Source organism: Oncorhynchus kisutch, linkage group LG13, assembly GCF_002021735.2.
Source record: "Oncorhynchus kisutch isolate 150728-3 linkage group LG13, Okis_V2, whole genome shotgun sequence".
NCBI classification, from domain to species: domain Eukaryota; kingdom Metazoa; phylum Chordata; class Actinopteri; order Salmoniformes; family Salmonidae; genus Oncorhynchus; species Oncorhynchus kisutch.
This window is the reverse complement of record NC_034186.2, coordinates 46,119,792-46,143,528: the sequence shown is the minus strand read 5'-3', so window position 1 is coordinate 46,143,528 and position 23,737 is coordinate 46,119,792.

The following is a 23,737-nucleotide window of genomic DNA, read 5'->3' as shown; positions in this document are numbered from 1 at the left end:
CTCATTGGTTCGGCTGGCTTCCGGGTTAAGAAAGCAGTGCGGGTTGGCGGGGTCATGTTTACGAGGATGCAAGACTCTCGACTCTCGCAGTGATGGGACAAGACTGTAACTACCAATTTGGGAGAATAAGGGGTACAACTTAGAATACATATATAGTCCAAAGAAGGACAGTTTTATTGCCTCTTTAATCAGAACAACAGTTTTTAGCTGTGCTAACATAATGGGTTTCTGAAGATCAATTAACCTTTTAAAATGATAAACTTGGATTAGCTAACCCAACGTGCCATTAGAACACAGAAGTAATGGTTGCTGATAATGGGCCTCTGTACGCCTATGTAGATATTCCATAAAGAAAATCTGCCGTTTCCAGCTACAATAGTAATTTACAACATTAACAATGTCTACACTGTGTTTCTGATCAATTTGATGTCATTTTATTTTAATGGACAAAAAATGTGCTTTTCTTTCAAAAACAAGGACATTTCTAAGTGACCCCAGACTTTTGAACGGTAATGTGTGTATAATAAATATATATATATGAAGACAGATGGACGACTTTGTTGTAAATACAGTACAAAACAAGTTGGTCCGATTACACAGATCAGGTTAAATAGAGGTTTATTAGGTAGATAAACAGGAATACAAGGTTGTCTCTCTAAGCTCAATAACAAAAGCACAGTGTAAGGGGGGAAAAAGTTGGATCAAGTGCTAAACTGATGTCACCCAGAACATGATAACCATTGCACATGAAGAACAAAGTACAGTGTAGTCAAGGACAACTGTTATGTAAACATATTTGGTAGTAAATTAAATGATATAATAGTGCGGTAGAGAAATGGCAGCAGTCGTGGGTTGTAAAGTGCAGGAGTCTTTCGATTGAAGTATTTTGCAGTCTGTGCAGTCTTCGTAGCAGCCCTCAAGCTCTCAAGGTCTTCCTTTCCAATTTTTTTCTGAAGCCTTGCCTGTGCCCCTTAATCTAGCTCCTCTGTCCACGGCATGGATTTTCCAAACTGGAATCCTACAGAAAAAAAACAAATGAACAACATTGTTAGGGATTTGTAATGATTGAACGTGTTGTCTATGATTGGACTATATAATACTCATACATTGGCAAGCTGATGCATATCCATTAGTGATCAATCATAGAATGAGGCCTGCGTACTGTATGTAACAGAGTTAAGGCAAACCGAAAGCTCAATCTACTGCTAGCTTGAAACGTCTCAGACGGAACTATCCAATTGGTATTATTTTTTAGGAAGCTCAAACGGTTGGAAAGTTGTCAAGGATGGTGGTCGTGTGTTACGCAGCAGAGAATCACTGGTTCGAGCCCAGTATGAGGCAGTCGGGCAGTGGATGAAGCTAACCTATTAGCTGCACATGACTCCCTGGTACAGTGGTGCCATTGACCCAGTTGTGCTCAGCTCAAAGGCTGGGATAGTGCGCTGGGTAGCAAGTTAAGAAGGTTTGAGTGTAATGGAGTAAGAATGTGTTGTGAGATCTCTCCATAGCTAGCTTGAAATGTTGTCGATTGAGCTATCCAATTGGTACTGTTTGGGTAGCTCAAACAGTTGGAACATTGCCAAGGAGGGTGTTCAGCTTTTTTGCAAAGGAGAGGTTCACTGGTTCGAGCCCAGCATAGGGCTTGTCGGATAGTGGAGGAAGCTAACCTGTTAGCAGCACACTGACGACTCCCCGTTACACGTATAACTGTAGACGCTGGAAACAAGCGAACGCAGAGCTGAGTCTTACATCACAGAAAACGGCCTTCTTTCAACTAGTAGTCAGAGGCAGTCTGGATGCAAACAGAGACAACTAGGACATGCCAAGAGAGAGGGAGATGGAGAGTTAATCTCTGCTCATACATCCACAGAAACGTAGCTCAAACAGTTGGAACATTGTCAAGGAGGGTGTTCAGCTTTTTTGCAAAGCAGAGGTTCACTGGTTCGAGCCCAGCATGGGGCTTGTCGGATAGTGGAGGAAGCTAACCTGTTAGCAGCACACTGACGACTCCCCGTTACACGTATAACTGTAGACGCTGGAAACAAGTGAACGCAGAGCTGAGTCTTACATCACAGAAAACGGCCTTCTTTCAACTAGTAGTCAGAGGCAGTCTGGATGCAAACAGAGACAACTAGGACATGCCAAGAGAGAGGGAGATGGAGAGTTAATCTCTGCTCATACACCCACAGAACCGTGCACTAAGAACCTTATGCTGCTTTTTGAAACTCCAGTAATAATTCTGAAGATGCATTAGATCATCTCCCTTGATGAAGTCATTACCAACATCTGGCAAGAAAAACCTCTTTGTTTTCTGCAAAAGGTTAAAGTGAGACTTTGCCCATGTTGTAAATGTCCTTCAATTTATTCATGATAATGCATTCAGATACAGTGGGCAGGCTTGCAAGTGACCGCAAATACTTAACTTCTTGTGGTGTAAAACACATATGTTTGTTGTGCTGAACTTTGGCATGGTGTCATCAGCCCACTTTGCACTTAGCATGGACAGTTCTCACACTGCAGGTCTTGAGGTGCAGACTTGTACGACACGAACACCACCAACACCTACCGCCACTCTGGAAGATGACAGCCATCTTGAAAAAGCTTTCAACCTCACTAACCTTGTTATGAAAGCACTTAATTACAGACCTCCCGTTCTCCACACAGACACACTCACACCCTCTCGCCATTACAGCAATGTGCCTGCAGGCTGAAGATGTGGACCACAGCCATCGCACCTCTGCCCTGCTTCCTAAGAGCGAGGATGAGGAGGTGGATGGGTTTTGGGGAAAGAGTGACAAGCCTTCACAACATAAGCAAGGGCGTACAATAAGAGAGTGGCTGTCAGTGGCAGTGAAGTAAATCAATAAGCAATATATACAGAATGGGCCGAAATCTGAGGATCAACCAGGCTAACCACACTAGGTTAGGGGCCGTGCCAACCAAACCTCTTCACACACACACACACACACACGCTGTCAGCAAAGACCTAAACCTTAGCTCCTGAGTATTAAGCTTCAGCTGAACTCTTTTAAACACGGCGTAGGCAGTTTTTTGCAATTCCTTGTGTTGGCGACATATGACCTTCATAAAGCTTACGTGTGTTTTCAGCCCTCCATGGCAATAAAGTCTGTTAGCAAAGACAGCACCCATGGTCCGGGGTCAATGACTTCTGTCAAACAACCCTCCCATGGCAACTGAGTGATGGGGTGGAGGCAGGCCAGTGGGGGATGGGGTGATGTGTGTGATATCTACTCCATGACAGTAGATGATATGACAAGGGCTATGAATTCCCCTGTGAATCATTTCAAGAGGGCACCTGTTTTACTGCATGCTCCTAACCTCTCGGCTACCTCCCACCCTGTGGCACTCTACATTAGCGGCACCCCGGACATGAGCCAATATGCTTGGAGACGCGGGCTTTCTCTTGACACCGTCCGGACGTGAATGGTGTGAGTGCCAGAAGTCTCTCTTCTGAGCTGTGTAGTGAGGCTGAGGGGGTTGAGCATGTCAGATGCGCTCTATTATCACAGAGCCAGCCATATCTATGAAATATAAAAGGCTTTAATGCATTTCCTGTCACCCTGCTTGTAAAGTGACCCTGAATGGTGAGCTAGCCTGAGAACTTCCCCCTATTCCGAAGTGAGCCCTCCTACTACCTCCTCTGCTGTCACCATGAGAGGGTCTGGCTCGGTTCGACAAAATGGCAGCAAATTGATATTCCCATGCACACAAAGGTTAGACACAGGTACGGGTGTGGGATCAAAGAGAGTGGGCTTCCTCTATAGCTGAAGAGACTTTGGGAAATGGGAGATAATGTGATGTTTGCCCAGCCTCTCCATGATACATTGGGAGGTGTACATCGATATGCAGATCCATGTTTGCACACATGTTCACAGTGGCCATTAGTGCATTTTCCAGTACAGTTGGTGTGACACTTTAGGCTCGTTCATCACTCTTGGTGAAAGGCTATTTGAGAATCTTGACATTCATGGAGTAACATATCTGGTATTACGTAACCCATCTGGAGAGATGTGCGGCCTAGATCTGGAATGGAAGTGTCTTCCGACTAGCCCACCACCACAGTTCATCATGGTTTCTACTAGACATTCACCGGTTTTCATCGGACAGTTGGTCAATGAGCAATCAAAAACAAGATGGGATTAGTTATCTAAGAAGGTTGTCTGAATTGAGATCAAAACATATACCATAACATATTACTTTACCATCAATAGTACATGGTATTGGTCATTAATGTAGTGTATTGTCATCTAGATATGGAACAATTTGACAAAACTACACTGAGTGTACAAAACATTAGGAACACCTTCCTAATAGGCTCTGACTTAGAATACGTGGACAACTACAAATACTTAGGTGTCTGGTTAGACTGTAAACTCTCCTTCCAGACCCATATCAAACATCTCCAATCCAAAGTTAAATCTAGAATTGGCTTCCTATTTCGCAACAAAGCATCCTTCACTCATGCTGCCAAACATACCCTTGTAAAACTGACCATCCTACCAATCCTCGACTTTGGCGATGTCATTTACAAAATAGCCTCCAATACCCTACTCAACAAATTGGATGCAGTCTATCACAGTGCAATCCGTTTTATCACCAAAGCCCCATATACTACCCACCATTGCGACCTGTACGCTCTCGTTGGCTGGCCCTCGCTTCATACTCGTCGCCAAACCCACTGGCTCCATGTCATCTACAAGACCCTGCTAGGTAAAGTCCCCCCTTATCTCAGCTCGCTGGTCACCATAGCATCTCCCACCTGTAGCACACGCTCCAGCAGGTATATCTCTCTAGTCACCCCCAAAACCAATTCTTTCTTTGGCCGCCTCTCCTTCCAGTTCTCTGCTGCCAATGACTGGAACGAACTACAAAAATCTCTGAAACTGGAAACACTTATCTCCCTCACTAGCTTTAAGCACCAACTGTCAGAGCAGCTCACAGATTACTGCACCTGTACATAGCCCACCTATAATTTAGCCCAAACAACTACCTCTTTCCCAACTGTATTTAATTTTAATTAATTTATTTATTTTGCTCCTTTGCACCCCATTATTTTTTATTTCTACTTTGCACATTCTTCCATTGCAAAACTACCATTCCAGTATTTTACTTGCTATATTGTATTTACTTTGCCATCATGGCCTTTTTTGCCTTTACCTCCCTTCTCACCTCACATTGTATATAGACTTGTTTATACTGCATTATTGACTGTATGTTTGTTTTTACTCCATGTGTAACTCTGTGTCGTTTTATCTGTCGAACTGCTTTGCTTTATCTTGGCCAGGTCGCAATTGTAAATGAGAACTTGTTCTCAACTTGCCTACCTGGTTAAATAAAGGTAAAATAAAATAAATAAATAAATAAATAAAAAATATTGATTTGCACCCGTGTTTGCGCTCAAAACAGCCCCAATTCACCAGGGGATTGATTCTACAAGGTGTCAAAAGCATTTCACAGGGATGCTGGCCCTTGTTGACTCCAAAGCTTCCCTCAGTGTCAAGTGGGCTAGATGTCCTTTGGGTGATGGACCATTCTTGATGCACATGGGAAACTGTTGATTGTGAAAAAACTCAGCAGCGTTGCAGTTCTTGACACACACAAACCGGTGCACATGGCAGCTACTACCATAACCACTTAAATATTTTGTCTTGCCCATTTACCTCCTGAATGGCACACATACACAATCCATGTCTCATTTGTCCCAAGGCTTAAAAATCCTCCTTTAACCTGCTTTCTACCCTTCATCTACATCTGATTGAAGTGGATTTAACAAGTGACATCAATAAGGGATCACAGCTTTCACCTGGATTCACCTGGTCGGTCTATGTCATGGAAAGAGCTGGTGGTCCTAATGTTTTGTACACTCAGTGTACTGTATATCCTTCAATACCTGAGTCAGTGCTATTCCAACAGATTGAATTGAAAAGAGTCAGTGTGCCTACACTGTTGTTGTTCGAATCAGACAATGGTGTTGGCTTGGCTTGTGCCAGCGCCCAGGGACTGTGTCACTCTGTAACAAATGCTTTGAGATGGCCCGAGAAGTGGTATAGGCACAGCATATTGTATGACGCGCAGCAGGCAGCTTGCTGTGGGAGAATAGGCCTGAATCAAAGTAGGGGGCTCCCCTGCCAGGGCTGGGAGGATGCCGCAGGTGCTTTGATCAGCGGGGCTGAGGCTGGAGTGTCGGGCAGCGGTGCGGGAGTGCTCCTGCTCTGGGTTACTGTCTGTCGGAGAGGAAAGAGCATGTGGCACGAAAAGGGAATGTTTACCAGGAATCTGAACTCATGTTTTACCATGTATGCATTCCACTGTCTGCTCACTTGAAATTGTGGAATCTGTTCTGAGTGAACAGAGAAAGGCACTTCAAACCACTTCCCTCGGCATTTCATTAAATAAAATGTATACTAACATATTCTAAATTTCAAGTGAAAGTGATGAAGCAAACTCTTGCAGGCAAGGCAATTCAGCACACAAGAAGTTGTTTGTGCTGTCAAAACCACCAGGAGGGTTTGGGAGAACACAACAACAAAGCAGCTAAGGCATTTATCACCTTCTTACCCGTACCTCTCTTACTCAAATTCCGTCCTCACCTTCCTTCCTCCCTTCCTTCCTTCCTTCCTTTTTTCCTTCCTCTCTCCCCGCTCATATACATAAGAGACATGAGTAATGCCCTGGTGAAATTTCAGCTGTGTAAATCAAAATGCAACGTGGGAGGCTGTCCTCTCCAGGAAGTGCCATAGCACTTAACCAAAATGGGCGTATGACTCAGCAGAATCTTCCTACCTAAATTCTTGCCTCGGTGGGGTGGCGAGCAGGGGTGGGGATTAAGCTAAGCAGGCCCCACGTGCCATCTACTGTGTCAAAAATGTTTGTGTAGAATGAGAAGGCAAGAACATTTGAAATGAGAGCAGTTTTGGGAGGCAGCGTGGCAACATTGGCAGTTGGGGGGGTGGAGCAAGATTCATTCGCAAAATGAATAGCTCTCGGACTGATTGAAATTTCTGCTGGAATGAAATTATTGGAAGCAGTCTCTCCACCAGATCACCGTGAGTGGGCAATATCGCTAAAAGGCTTTTAGTGGATTAATTTGTTTCTCTACCCCGCTCCCTTGCCTTTGTTCCCTGTCCAGGTGCTCATAAACTACAGCATTTCTTTGCAATGGCGTTTAGTGGTGAGGATGTGGCCAGAAGCCAACAGAGAGGGCACAGAGTTCAGGCAGGGGGGACGGGATGGAGACAGAGGGGAGCAGGGAGGTACCTCCTCTGGGTGCTAATTCATCCACCGCCTCCTTCTCTGGTCTGGCCTTATACAGTGCGTAGAGTTAAATAAAACATTCTACTACTCTTGATTTCCAAACCCCAGATTAGGCATAGTCCTGGACTAGCAGGCACATTCAATTGAGTTATTTTATAGATTTATTTAGACCAGAACTAGTTCAAATCTGGGTTCAGAATCAGAGCTAGATTCAGACAAAAGTACAGTCCCAACTAGCATGAAAGAGCTTCACTATAAGAGATGCAATAAATTGCACATACAATATATGAGCATTACAAGCTTCTACCTGGTCTCAAAGGGAACATTTTTTAAACGCACAGAGGTTGAGGAGGACATGTGTAAAGAACAAATGCATCGATACGTTTTGATAGATCCAGTAAAAAAATTGAAAAAAGAGAAAAGCTAGCTACATGTTGTTTTCATTGCGGATATCTGTGTGTTTAGAAAAGGGGGCAGCATTTCTACTTTTTGATAAAAAGTGTGCACAATTTCAACTTCCTGCTACTCATGCCAGGAATATATTATATGCATATGATTAGTAGGTGTGGATAGAAAACACTCTGAAGTTTCTAAAACTGGTTCAATCATGTCTGTGACTATAACAGAACTTATGTAGCAGGAAAAACTCCAAGGAAAAACTGTTCAGAAAAGGAACAAAAAATCCCTCTGACAGTTCCCTGAATTGTCTTTGTCAAGGTAAATTAGATATAGCGCCCATTTTACAGTTCCTACAACTTCCACAGGATGTCACCAGTCTTTGGAATTGGGTTGAAGTTAATCATTGGTGAAACGAAGAAGAGGCACTTCCTGGCAGACATTACACTGTTGATAGTTATGTAAGAGGGAAAATCGTGCATGTACTGTTGACTTGCTGTTATTGAATACAGATCGCCCCGTCAACAATTTGATAAATTATTAACGTTTAAAAATACCTCAAGTTGGATTACAAAAGTAGTTTGAAATATTTTGGAAAGTTTATAGGCAACTTTTGAAATGTTTTGTAATGATGTTGTGTTTTGGAAAGCTGTTTTTTTCCGGATCAAGCCTGCTTTATAAATGGACATTTTTTTTATTTTACCTTTATTTAACCAGGTAGGCAAGTTGAGAACAAGTTCTCATTTACAATTGCGACCTGGCCAAGATAAAGCAAAGCAGTTCGACAGATAAAACGACACAGAGTTACACATGGAGTAAAAACAAACATACAGTCAATAATGTAGTATAAACAAGTCTATATACAATGTGAGCAAATGAGGTGAGAAGGGAGGTAAAGGCAAAAAAGGCCATGATGGCAAAGTAAATACAATATAGCAAGTAAAATACTGGAATGGTAGTTTTGCAATGGAAGAATGTGCAAAGTAGAAATAAAAAATAATGGGGTGCAAAGGAGCAAAATAAATAAATTAATTAAAATTAAATACAGTTGGGAAAGAGGTAGTTGTTTGGGCTAAATTATAGGTGGGCTATGTACAGGAGCAGTAATCTGTGAGCTGCTCTGACCGTTGGTGCTTAAAGCTAGTGAGGGAGATAAGTGTTTCCAGTTTCAGAGATTTTTGTAGTTCGTTCCAGTCATTGGCAGCAGAGAACTGGAAGGAGAGGCGGCCAAAGAAAGAATTGGTTTTGGGGGTGACTAGAGAGATATACCTGCTGGAGCGTGTGCTACAGGTGGGAGATGCTATGGTGACCAGCGAGCTGAGATAAGGGGGGACTTTACCTAGCAGGGTCTTGTAGATGACATGGAGCCAGTGGGTTTGGCGACGAGTATGAAGCGAGGGCCAGCCAACGAGAGCGTACAGGTCGCAATGGTGGGTAGTATATGGGGCTTTGGTGATAAAACGGATTGCACTGTGATAGACTGCATCCAATTTGTTGAGTAGGGTATTGGAGGCTATTTTGTAAATGACATCGCCAAAGTCGAGGATTGGTAGGATGGTCAGTTTTACAAGGGTATGTTTGGCAGCATGAGTGAAGGATGCTTTGTTGCGAAATAGGAAGCCAATTCTAGATTTAACTTTGGATTGGAGATGTTTGATATGGGTCTGGAAGGAGAGTTTACAGTCTAACCAGACACCTAAGTATTTGTAGTTGTCCACGTATTCTAAGTCAGAGCCGTCCAGAGTAGTGATGTTGGACAGGCGGGTAGGTGCAGGTAGCGATCGGTTGAAGAGCATGCATTTAGTTTTACTTGTATTTAAGAGCAATTGGAGGCCACGGAAGGAGAGTTGTATGGCATTGAAGCTTGCCTGGAGGGTTGTTAACACAGTGTCCAAAGAAGGGCCGGAAGTATACAGAATGGTGTCGTCTGCGTAGAGGTGGATCAGGGACTCACCAGCAGCAAGAGCGACCTCATCGATGTATACAGAGAAGAGAGTCGGTCCAAGAATTGAACCCTGTGGCACCCCCATAGAGACTGCCAGAGGTCCGGACAGCAGACCCTCCGATTTGACACACTGAACTCTATCAGAGAAGTAGTTGGTGAACCAGGCGAGGCAATCATTTGAGAAACCAAGGCTGTCGAGTCTGCCGATGAGGATATGGTGATTGACAGAGTCGAAAGCCTTGGCCAGATCAATGAATACGGCTGCACAGTAATGTTTCTTATCGATGGCGGTTAAGATATCGTTTAGGACCTTGAGCGTGGCTGAGGTGCACCCATGACCAGCTCTGAAACCGGATTGCATAGCAGAGAAGGTATGGTGAGATTCGAAATGGTCGGTAATCTGTTTGTTGACTTGGCTTTCGAAGACCTTAGAAAGGCAGGGTAGGATAGATATAGGTCTGTAGCAGTTTGGGTCAAGAGTGTCCCCCCCTTTGAAGAGGGGGATGACGGTATACATGGACGGAATTAATCGGAAAAAAGGACAAATTGTGATATTTATGGGACATATTGGAGTGCCAACAAAGAAGCTCGTCAAAGGTAATGCATGTTTTATATTTTATTTCAGCGTTTTGTGTAGCGCCTGCTAACGCTAGTTCTATTGTTTACAACTGGATCAGCTGGTTCAGGCGGGTGCATGCTATCAGGTAATAGCTTCTCATGCTTTCACCGAAAAGCATTTTTAAAAGCTGACATGTTGGCTGGATTCACAACGAGTGTAGCTTTAATTGAGTACCCTGCATGTGTGATTTAATGAAAGTTTGAGTTTTATTGCGCATTATTTGAATTTGGCGCTATGCATTTCCCGAGGCTATTGGCCACACGAGACGCTAGCGTCTCACTATCTTCTAGGAGGCTGCATGCTTTGATGTTGTGCAGGGAGAAGGCTAGCCTTTCTAGGGCAGGCGTTCCGCTAGCGGAACCCCTCGACAACATTCAGCTGAAAAGGTAGTGCGCGAAATTCTAAAATATTTTTTTGAAATATGTAACTTTCACAGATTAACAAGTCAAATACAGCAAATGAAAGATACACTTCTTGTTAATCTACCCATCGTGTCTGATTGCAAAAAGGCTTTACAGCGAAAGCACAACATATGATTGTTAGGTCAGAGCCAAGTCAAAAAACACACAGCCATTTTCCCAGCCAAAGATAGGAGTCACAAAAAAACAGAAATATAGATCAAATTAATCACTAACCTTTGATGATCTTCATCAGATGACACACATAGGACATCATGTTACAACAATACATGTATGTTTTGTTCGATAATGTGCATATTTATATCCAAAAATCTCAGTATACATTGGTGCGTTACGTGCAGTAATGTTTTGATTCCAAAACATCCGGTGATTTTGCAGAAATACTCATAATAAGACAGATTTTTCACCTAGTTGACTCGTGGATTCAAACCAGCGACCTTTCAGTTACTGGCACAATGTTCTTAACCGCTAGGCTACCTGCCGCCCTGGTCTCTGACTTGTGGTCAGACTCGCTCAGGTGAAACAAACTTAAACTTGAGCCCATTTTCAATGTTGAATTGAATGTCATTGAGAAAACAGAAAGGTGTCATAATGTATTTCTTGCGCAAACATCCTTTCTGAATTTAAAAGTAATGCAAGAAGTAATCATTTCATTTTTCAAAATAATCTGCAATCAGATTATACTATTTTAACTAGAAACGTGATTACAGTTACAGTTTTTTGGAAATCAGATTACATGTAATCCGTTACTCGCCAACCCTGAACACAGCCCAGTATAACAAACGTGCCAGCGGCTTCATCTCCCAGGACAGAAATATCCTTCTTTAGTGTGGATGACGAAAACAGACGCAGTGAAAGAAAAGCTGTTTCCCCTGTTAACTGTTTACTATTACTACTATGTGTAAGTGTACATAAGCATGGACAGATGCAAATGTCTGTGAATGCATGTACTGTACACAACACACGTGCATGCGAGCAAGTGGGCACTCACTCCCACTCACCGGAAACATTCACACACACACACGCATGCGCACACTCACACTGACACACATACCACACAAGCTGTGAACAGAACGTCAGCCTAATCACCCCTTGATCAATTAGTTAATATCAAAGGGATCATGAAAGTAATGGTGGATACCTCATTAATAACGTAATGATGACATAAAATATAGTTACTAATCAAAAACAAATAAATAGATCCGTTACCTGTTGAATTCATGCAAAAATTAAATAATGAAGCAACCCCTTATTTTGAATTAAGACATGTATCAGGAATCAAATCTAATGTTGTTTGTCACATACACATGGTTAGCAGATGTTAATGCGAGTGTAGCGAAATACTTGTGCTTCTAGTTCCAACCATGCAGTAATATCTAACAAGTAATCTATCTTAACAATTTCACAACAACTACCTTATATATACAAGTGTTAAGGAATGAATCAGAATATGTACATAAAAATATATGAATGAGCGATGGCCGAACGGCATAGGCAAGATGCAGTAGATGGAAAAGAGTACAGTATATACAGTGGGGCAAAAAAGTATTTAGTCAGCCACCAATTGTGCAAGTTCTCCCACTTAAAATGATGAGAGATGCCTGTAATTTTCATCATAGGTACACTTCAACTATGACAGACAAAATTAGAAAAAAAATCCAGAAAATCACATTGTAGGATTGGTACATTTATAATTTATCATTTATACATTTATTTTTCATTATTAAAGTGGCTAGAGATGAGTCAGTATGTTGGCAGCAGCCACTCAATGTTAGTGGTGGCTGTTTAACAGTCCGATGGCCTTGAGATAGAAGCTGTTTTTCAATCTCTCGGTCCCCGCTTTGATGCACCTGTACTGACCTCGCCTCCTGGATGATAGTGGGGTGAACAGGCAATGGCTCGGGTGGTTTGTCACGTTAGCTAGTGTGGGTGTGGAGTCAGGCGCAGAGAGCAAAGGTTCCAAATGAGACGTGTTTATTCCAAATGGGTCAAGCCAAAAACAACATGCACAGTGACCACACAAACAGGACAGCAAACAATCCGTACAGGAACAAAACACAAATATCCACTGACAGAAAAGAAACAAGCCCGCACATAAGCAGTCAGGCCCTGAAGGCTTAAATAGCCCCGAATTAACGACAAACAAGGTACAGGTGAAAACAATCCAGGCAAAACCAACAGAAAAGGGAAAAGGAATCGGTGGCAGCTAGTATACCGGTGACGACGACCGCTGAGCGCTGCCCGAACAGGGAGAGTAGCCAGGTATGACATGGTTGTTGTCCTTGATGATCGTTTTGGCCTTCCTGTGACATCGGGTGGTGTAGGTGCCCTGGAGGGCAGGTAGTTTGCCCCCGGTGATGCGTTGTGCAGACCTCACTACCCTCTGGAGAGCCTTACGGTTGTGGGCGGAGCAGTTCCCGTACCAGGCGGTGATACAGCCTGACAGGATGCTCTCGATTGTGCATCTGTAAAAGTTTGTGAGTGTTTTTGGTTCACAAGCTGAATTTCTTCAGCCCCCTGAGGTTGAAGAGGCGCTTCTGCGCCTTCTTCACCACGCTGTCTGTGTGGGTGGACCATTTCAGTTTGTCTGTGATGAGTACGCCGAGTAACTTAAAACTTTCCACCTTCTCCACTACTGTCCCATCGATGTGGATAGGGGGCTGCTCCCTGTGCTGTTTCCTGAAGTCCACGATCATCTCTTTTGTTTTGTTGAGATTGAGTGTGAGGTTATTTTCCTGACACCACACTCCGAGGGCTCTCACCTCCTCCCTGTAGACCGTTGGTAGGCTTGATTGTTGGTAATCAAGCCTACCACTGTAGTGTCGTCTGCAAACTTGATAATTGAGTTGGAGGCGTGCATGGCCACGCAGTCATGGGTGAATAGGGAGTACAGGAGACGGCTGAGAACTTGTGGGGCCCCAGTGTTGAGGACCAGCGGGTTGGAGATGTTGTTACCTACCCTCACCACCTGGGAGCGGCCCGTCAGGAAGTCCAGGACTCAGTTGCACAGGGCATGGTCGAGACCCAAGGTTAAATGCTGAGCTGTAGTCGATTAACAGCATTCTTACATAGGTATTCCTCTTGTCCAGATAGTTTAGGGCAGTGTGCAGTGTGATTGCGATTGCCTCGTCTGTGGACCTATTGGGGCAGTAAGCAAATTGGAGTGGGTCTAGGGTGTCAGGTAGGGTGGAGGTGATATGGTCCTTGACTAGTCTCTCAAAGCACTTCATGATGACAGAAGTGAGTGCTAGTCATTAGAGTGATAGTCATTTAGCTCAGTTACCTTTGCTTTCTTGGGAACAGTAACAATGGCCCTCTTGAAGCATGTGGGAACAGCAGGCTGGGATAAGGGTTGATTGAATATGTCCGTAAACACACAAGCCAGCTGGTCTGCGCATGCTCTGAGGACGCGGCTGGGGATGCCGTCTGGGCCGGCAGTCCTGCGAGGGTTAACACGTTTAAATGTTTTACTCAAGTTGGCTGCAGTGAAGGAGAGACTGCAGGTTTTGGTAGTGGGCCATGTCAGTGGCCCTGTGTTGTCCTCAAAGCGAGCAAAGAAGTTGTTTAGTTTGTCTGGGAGCAAGACATCGTGGTCCTCGACGGGGCTGGTTTTCCTTTTGTAGTCCGTGATTGACTGTAGACCCTGCCACATACCTCTCGTGTCTGAGTCGTAGAATTACGACTCTACTTTGTCTCTATACTGACGCTTAGCTTGTTTGATTGCCTTGCAGAGGGAATAGCTACACTGTTTGTAGTCGGTCATGTTTCCGGTCACCTTGCCCTGATTAAAAGCAGTGGTTCGCGATTTCAGATTTGCACTAATGCTGCCATCAATCCACTGTTTCTGGTTGGGGAATATTTTAATAGGCGCTGTGGGTACAACATCACCGATGCACTTGCTAATAAACTCGCTTACCGAATCAGCGTATTCATCAATGTCCGACGCTATGCGGATCATATTGCAGTCCGTGTGATCGAAGCATTCTTGAAGCGTGGAATCTTATTGGTCGGAACAGCGTTGAACAGACCTGAGCACAGGCGCTTCCTGTTTAAGTTTCTGTCTATAGGCTGGGAAAAACAAAATGGAGTCGTGGTCATATTTTCCGAAAGTAGGGTGGGAGAGGGCTTTATATGCATCGCGGAAGTTAGAATAACAATGATCCAGGGCTTTGCCAGCCTGGATAGCGCATTTGATATGCTGATAAAATTTAGGGAGCCTTGTTTTCAGATTAGCCTTGTTAAAATCCCCAGCTACAATTACATTCAGCCTCAGGATATGTGGTTTCCAGTTTACATAGAGTAAAAAATAAGTTATTTCAGGGCCGCCGATGTGTCTGCTTGGGGCGGGATATACACGACCGTGATTATGATCGAAGAGAATTCTCTTGGTAGATAATGCGGTCGGCATTTGATTGTAAGGAATTCTAGGTCAGGTGAATAAAAGGACTTGAGTTCCTGTATGTTGTTATGATCACACCATGTCTCGTTAATCATAAGGCATACAGCCCCGCCCTTCTTCTTACCAGAGAGATGTTTGTTTCTGTCTGCGTGATGTGTGAAGAAGCCAGGTAGCTGTACCGAATCTGATGACGTAAGACCCAGATGCAGACACGTAGAATAAACAATGGTTTAATAGTCCAATGGGCAGGCAAGAGACAGGTCAAGACAGGCAGGGGTCAATAATCCAGAGATGGGGCAAGTTAAAGGTCAGCAGGCAGGCTCAGGGGCAGGCAGAATGGTCAAGCAGGAGGGTACAGAAATGGGACAGGCGAGGGTCAAAACCACAAAGATGAGAAAAAGGGAGGCTGGGAAAAAACAGAAGTTGACAGGACAAACGCTGGTAAGCTTGACAAACAAGACGAACTGGCAACAGAAACAGGTATAAATACACAAGGGATAATGGGGAACATGGTCGACACCTGGAGGGCGGTGGAGACAAGCACAAAGACAGTGGAAACAGATCAAGGCGTGACAAGATGACAAAGATATTGTGAAGATGAACTGTTTAGAGTTTACCAGGGCTTGTTATGATGACCCATGTATATTTGAAGAATGGCCATAATAATGCAATAGCAGTGATGAATCGCTCTATTACTGTTACACTACTCCAAAATGGCCACCCGGTTTCTTTCAACTCCTGTACTCAATATGAACTCTTATGGGACTAGTATCTCCGGGTAGAATTCAAGTACAAAATATCAATGCATTGCTATTGATGGGCATTTTAGACAGCTCAAAGGCCATCAAGACTATTAGAGCTTTATTCATCGTTGATTACACATTTTCTAAAGCCATACTAGCTCGAGTCTGCTGGACCAATAGTGTCAATGAAAGGACATGAATAAGGAACCATTTATCTCAGACAGACAATCACTAATTGTTAACACTTTGGAGAAAGTTTGGAGATGCTGCGATTGTGTGATTACTTGGTGTTAGTCATGATGTCTGTGCAGGGAGGGGTAATCAGAGATAATTGTCTCCAATCATCGTGGCATTTCATCTAATCACTGATGCACCTGCACTTTTCAATTTCAACAGAGTTTAAGGCAGTGAGATAGTTCTTTCTTTCTTTCTTTTTTTTGTTATGGGTAGTATGCTTGTAACGGTTGTCTTCCTCCTCCTCGTCAGAGTAGGAAGGAAGGATCGGAGGACCAATGCACAGCGTGATAAGTGTTCATGATATTTATTATAACTCAGAACACTAAAGAACAAAACAATGAAGCGACAACGAACGAAACAGTCCTGTACAGTGAATACACAAAACACAGAACATAAAATAATCACCCACAACTCAAAGGTGAAACCAGGCTACCTAAGTATGGTTCTCAATCAGGGACAACGATTGACAGCTGCCTCTGATTGAGAACCATACCAGGCCAAACACAGAAATCCCAAATTATAGAAAAAATAACAGATTGCCCACCCCAACTCACGCCCTGACCATACTAAAACAAAGGAACTAAGGTCAGAACGTGACAATGCTGTTAAAATGAATTGCTTTTTAACACCAACACTAGTGGTAACTGAGCTGCCACCAACGCGAAAGAGCTGCTTTTAATAATTTAAATCTGAATTATATTTTATTCAGGCTACCTCGCCTCAAGCCCAGATTTAGACCAAAAAATGTGAATGTGAATGCCAGAGGTGCCAGGGAGAATACCAACAGTAAACCCAGACAACACATCATCCAGAGATGTTTTGAAACATGTGTAACATGTTGTAACACCACTTAATCAAGTGTTCTGCCACACCTTGTGTTGTTTACTCTATCTAAAGCTTCTAAATACTATTATGGTGTTTCACATTCTGTCTAGTGCAGAAAGAGATCTTCTGGAGAATGTTAATATTTAGCATTGATTTATGTATCTGATGATTTGCCAGTTTAACCCATTTTGGCAAGCATTGTTGAGCACAATGCTCAGTCCACCAGCAATAACTATAGGTTTACAGCAAACATGGCAAGATACTGTATTTGCGTCAACCATTAAAAGTTGAAGATGTGGGAATGGGTCGTCTAATCATTGAACATAATTTTGTCTGATGGTTTTCATATTCATCCGTTCATGTTCCATTTCACCTCATGGCACAGCAAGCTGCTTAATACTCATATAGAAGTATACTTTTCTTTCTTCAAACATGCACACAACATTGTGTAAAAGAGTCATAAAGTCTGAAAATGTTTAATTACACACAAGCCATTTGGCAATATAGGAAATTCAAGGAGATTAAAACCAGACTTCCAATAAATTAAGTAACTACATTTGGTTATTCTCATAAAATATATTAACATTTTGAGCAACATGTTACTTTGGATTTAGTTTGACAATTTTTGGTAAAATGAAATTAGCAAATCATTTTCATTAAGTATATGTTGGTTGATTTTTGAGTCAATTTCAATTCACCCCAGAATATTTTTTTTACAGTGTGGCTGTGTTGTTGAGTCTGTAAAGAAGTCAGGGGTTCAATTCCCGCTTCCATCTGTCCCACTTTCATTCCTTCTGTCTCCTCATTTTTCTAATCTGTCTAAATAAAGCATAAAAAAGCCTTTTACATGCTCTGAAACCCCAAAAAGTGTTTTCACAAAACTTTTCAGAACATTATTCAGATAGAAAAACCACTTTGGGTGTTCCAGAATACTTCTATTTTGTTTTTAAAACACTTTCTGTGTATCAGAACACTTTTATATTGGGTTTACATTCAAACACCAGATCTCAGCATAGGTGCACACCTTTTCATGGTTTCATTACACAAGCAGCGTTTTGAGTCTTTCTATCTTAACAGTGTACTCCAGAAGGGAGTGTTTCCCAACTACCCCTGGATTGTCGCAATGTAAAGTTAATCGGTTCACTTACAAATAATAATCTGGTTAATTTACAAATAATCGTCTTCTCACAATCAACAGCAATCCACCGTTAGGGTCACGTCAAGAAAAAGCCTACAATTGCTGTGTGCAACAAAGGCATGATGAAACCAAAATGCTTTGCAGATTGCGACACCACACAATATATTCCAATTAAATCAGTATCCACTCTGTTTTTCTTCATTAAAGGGAAAATACACTCAAATACTATATTTTGGTATTTTTTTCATTTGTCCACTGTTGAAACAGTCCCAAAATGTTCTGCATGTCAGCAACCAAGTTTTCAAGATATTAGACTTTCAAGAAGCAAAGTGTGACCAGCCACATCATCATGATGATGCAAAATGTATTTTTCTAATTGCAGGTTTCTGCGAGCTATTTGATGACATGGAGATTTATAAGACATTCAGAGCATCAAAGCAAAACATGATTGGTCTGAGCGATGCCTAGTGACATCAAGGTTTGCGGGCACTGAGTCAAATATATGTAGTGGCTGTTGGTTAGTACAGGCTATGAGCTACTCAGATGGAAGGTCTATTTCTATTTGACTAACAGAATACACTCTCTGAAAAAAGGAGAAAATGGATCTGATATTTACTGGTGAAGCTGAGTCTGTCACAAATAATTAAACCATTTTTTTTCAACTTAAACTCGAGCACTCAAGTTCTCACATCCTAGAAGCATAAATGCTTCTAATTACCACAGGTTGAGTGAACGGACAACAGAATGCCTCTAGTTTTGTTCCAATTATGCATATTTGTATTATTTTGTACTATTTGACACGACTATACAATGGTGGAAAAAGTACTAAATTGTCATACTTGAGTAAAATTAAAGATACTTTATTAGAAAATTATTAGAAGGTTAATGGGAAAGTCACCCAGTAAAATACTACTTGAGTAAAAGTATCTGGTTTAAAATGTACTTAAGTACAGTGGTGGAAAATGTACTCAATTGTCATAGTTTAGGTAAAGCAAAAGCTACACATCAAATTCCTTATATTAAGCAAACCAGACACCAATATGTTGTTTTTTACTGACAGACAGGGACACACTCCCACAAACAAAGTATGTGTTTAGTGAGTCCACCAGATCAGAGGCAGTAGGGATGACAATGCGTGATATTGATGATAGGTGCGTGTATTGGACCATTTTACTGTCTTGCCTGAGCATTCGAAATGTAACGAGTACTTTTGGGTGTCGGGAAAGATATATGGGAGTAAAATGTTTTTTTTTTCTTGAGGAATGTAGTGGAGTAAAAGTAAAAGTTGTCCAAAAATATAAATATTTAAAGTAAATTACAGATACCCAAGCTGAACCAAAGTGTGGCTAGTATTGATAAAAGATCCCAGTCAGGTCCGATAGCACCCAAGCTGAAGTGTGTCACCTGAGCAAGCACACTGCAACACTTTGTTTTCACTCCGATGTCACAGATTGTCACTAGCAAGGCCTCAGGGGCCAGTGAGACAATGGGTATGTTCAGGGTAAGAGCTTGTCGAGAGCTACAGATGTGCTTTTCTGTCCTCCACCCACAGTCCGTTAGTGAAGACTTCTCAGACAAGTGTGGCTAATAGGGACCCATCAGCCGCAATAAAAAGGCCCCTCTACAAGGCCCCCTGATCTCCTCCTATCAGCCACCGGCAACATGAAGCAACGCTTGGACTACAGCCACAGCCTCTCCCACCATTTCTACATATGAGATTATATTCTACATTGTGCACACATGTGCATGTGTCTAGTGCATAGAAGTGAATGTGAAGAGAGTGTATTGAATGGGGGGGGGGGCACTTGAGGAGATGTAGCCTGAGAAAAACATCATTCAGATTTAATTTAAGCAATATCCTTTCTGTCACGAGGTGTGTCCCACCAGGGACGCAGGTTTAATCAATGTATGGATCAATCAATGACAAAACGAGTATCTCCCCTTCCTCAAACAGGAGCATGTTTGAGCACTTTGTGTTCAACTGTCTTTGTAACTCTGCACATAGTGCCATAACACCTGCTCTCTCCAGTCTCCTGCTCTGCTCTCTAAGCCCCCTGGCTTGACACCTCTGTCTCATTAAGGCCATCAGGCAGACATTTTGTCATCTCGGATGAAAGTCCAATCAACCTGTTTGGCAGAGCTGTGTTTTATTAAAGGATTTTTCCTTCCATAGAGAATTACCTTTCAAACCCCCTCCTACATAATCTGGGGGATTTTGGTCCAAATGTCTTAAATTAAACGGGGAAAAAGCTCTGCTGGTTTAATAATTTAGCCGTGTATGAATACCCGAGTCAAACAACAGGATGACTGCTTGTGTAAAGGTTGATATGGGAATGATCACTTAATTATGCACATGACAGTCAATGGACTGTGTGGTGCCACTACGGAGACAATTTTTAGACTTCTATTTATATTCTGAAACATGGGAGCATGGCCTTAGTAACAGGAACAATAGCTGCCTCTGTGAGTATGGTAGAGATGACATTAGGTAGGGCATACATACAAAGACATACCTGCAAATTAACTGGTTCATTGACGACCTTCAAATAATACCCAAACAAGTCAAATTGATGGCCCTGAGTTAAGGTTTTATTTGTATTTTATTATTTTATATAACCTTTATTTAACTAAACACGTCAGTTAATAACAATGACCTCCTACCAAAATGCAAAAGGCCTCCTGCGGGGACACGGGCTGGAATTAAACATTTTAAATAAAATTAAAATATAGGACAAAAACACACATCACGACAAGAGAGACACCACAACACTAAATAAAGAGAGACCCAAGACAACAACATAGAATGGCAGCAAACACATGACAACACAGCATAGTAGCAACACAACATTACAACAACAGGGTAGCAACACAACATGGTACAGTAGCAGCACAAAACATGTTACAAACATTATTGGGCAAAAACAGCACAAAGGGCAAGAAGGTAGAGACAACAATACATCATGCAAAGCAGTCACAACTGTCAGTAAAAGTGTCCATGATTGAGTCTTTGAATGAAGAGATCGAGATAACACTCAAACTGTACATTGTTTTTTTTGTAGCTCGTTCCAGTTGCTAGCTGCAGCGAACAGAAAAGAGGAGTGACACAGGGATGTGTGTGCTTTGGGGACCTTTAACAGAATGTAACTGGCAGAACGGGTGTTGTATGTGGAGGATGAGGGCTGCAGTAGGTATCTCAGATAGGGGGGAGTGAGGCCTAAGAGGGTTTTTATAAATATGCATCAATCAGTGGGTCTTGCAATGGTTATACAGAGATGACCAGTTCACAGACAAGTATAGAGTGCAGTGATGTGTCCTATAAGGAGCATTGGTGGAAAATATGTTGGCCAAATGATAAAGAACATCTAGCCACTTGAGAGCACCCTTACCTGACGATCTATAAATGATGTCTCCGTAAACTAGCATGGGTAGGATGGTCATCTGAATCAGGGTTAGTTTGGTAGCTGGGGTGAAAGAGGAGTGATTATGATAGAGGAAACCAAGCCTACGACTGTATCATCTGGATATAAGTAGAGGAGAAAGCTTCCTACTGCCTGAGCTATATTGTTGATGTATATTGAGAAGAACGTGGGGCCTAGGACCAAGCCCTGGGATACTCCCTTGGTGACAGACAGTGGCTGAGACAGCAGATGTTCTGACTTTATACACTGCCCTCTTTGAGAGAGGTAGTTAGCAAACCAGGTCAAAGACTCTCAGAGACACCAATACTCCTTAGCCGGGCCACAAGTATTGAATGGTCTACCATATCAAAAGCTTTGGCCAAGTCAATAAAAATAGCAGCAATTGCTTAGAATCAAGGGCAATGGTGACATCATTTGGGACCTTTAAGTTTGCAGTGATACATCCATATCCTGAGCGGAAACCAGATTGCATTTCAGAGAGAATACTATAGACATCAAGAAAGTCAGTCAGTTGATTATTGAGTTGTTCCAAAACTTTAGATAAACAGGGCAAAAAATATTGATGACATTATGCAATTTGATAAATCATGTCCACTTTGGCATACAATGGCTTACGCACATCACCCAGGTGAGTGCCACATCTATAAAAATAGATAGAAGTGTACAATATAAATACATATTTCTCTTAGGATGGAATGATATCCACAAATGCAATTCACCAATGTGTCAATAAAATATTGGAGGGAATGCTCGAACCTACGACGTCAGCCAGATACCATTTACATTACAGTATCTTTCATTAGTCTATTACCAGCCTGTTCAACCTCTCTTTCATCTCGTCTGAGATCCCCAAGGATTGGGGATCGCAGTCATCCCCCTCTTCAAAGGGGGAGACACCCTGGACCCAAACTGTTACAGACCTATATCCATCCTGCCCTGCCTATCTAAGGTCTTCGAAAGCCAAGTCAACAAACAGGTCACTGACCATCTCGAATCCCACCGTACCTTCTCCGCTGTGCAATCTGGTTTCCGAGCCGGTCATGGGTGCACCTCAGCCACACTCAAGGTACTAAACGACATCATAACCGCCATCGATAAAAGACAGTACTGTGCAGCCGTCTTCATCGACCTTGCCAAGGCTTTCGACTCTGTCAATCACCATATTCTTATCGGCAGACTCAGTAGCCTCGGTTTTTCGGATGACTGCCTTGCCTGGTTCACCAATTACTTTGCAGACAGAGTTCAGTGTGTCAAATCGGAGGGCATGCTGTCCGGTCCTCTGGCAGTCTCTATGGGGGTGCCACAGGGTGCAATTCTCGGGCCGACTCTTTTCTCTGTGTATATCAATGATGTTGCTCTTGCTGCGGGCGATTCCCTGATCCACCTCTACGCAGACGACACCATTCTACATACTTTCGGCCCGTCTTTGGACACTGTGCTATCTAACCTCCAAACAAGCTTCAATGCCATACAACACTCCTTCCGTGGCCTCCAACTGCTCTTAAACGCTAGTAAAACCAAATGCATGCTTTTCAACTGGTCGCTGCCTGCACCTGCATGCCCGACTAGCATCACCACCCTGGATGGTTCCGACCTAGAATATGTGGACGTCTATAAGTACCTAGGTGTCTGGCTAGACTGCAAACTCTCCTTCCAGACTCATATCAAACATCTCCAATCGAAAATCAAATCAAGAGTCGGCTTTCTATTCCGCAACAAAGCCTCCTTCACTCAAGCCGCCAAGCTTACCCTAGTAAAACTGACTATCCTACCGATCCTCGACTTCTGCGATGTCATCTACAAAATGGCTTCCAACACTCTACTCAGCAAACTGGATGCAGTCTATCACAGTGCCATCCGTTTTGTCACTAAAGCACCTTATACCACCCACCACTGCGACTTGTATGCTCTAGTCGGCTGGCCCTCGCTACATATTCGTCGCCAGACCCACTGGCTCCAGGTCATCTACAAGTCCATGCTAGGTAAAGCTCCGCCTTATCTCAGCTCACTGGTCGCGATGGCAACACCCATCCGTAGCACGCGCTCCAGCAGGTGTATCTCACTGATCATCCCTAAAGCCAACACCTCATTTGGCCGCCTTTCGTTCCAGTACTCTGCTGCCTGTGACTGGAACGAATTGCAAAAATCGCTGAAGTTGGAGACTTTTATCTCCCTCACCAACTTCAAACATCAGCTATCTGAGCAGCTAACCGATCGCTGCAGCTGTACATAGTCTATTGGTAAATAGCCCACCCTTTTCACCTACCTCATCCCCATACTGTTTTTATTTATTTACTTTTCTGCTCTTCTGCACACCAATAT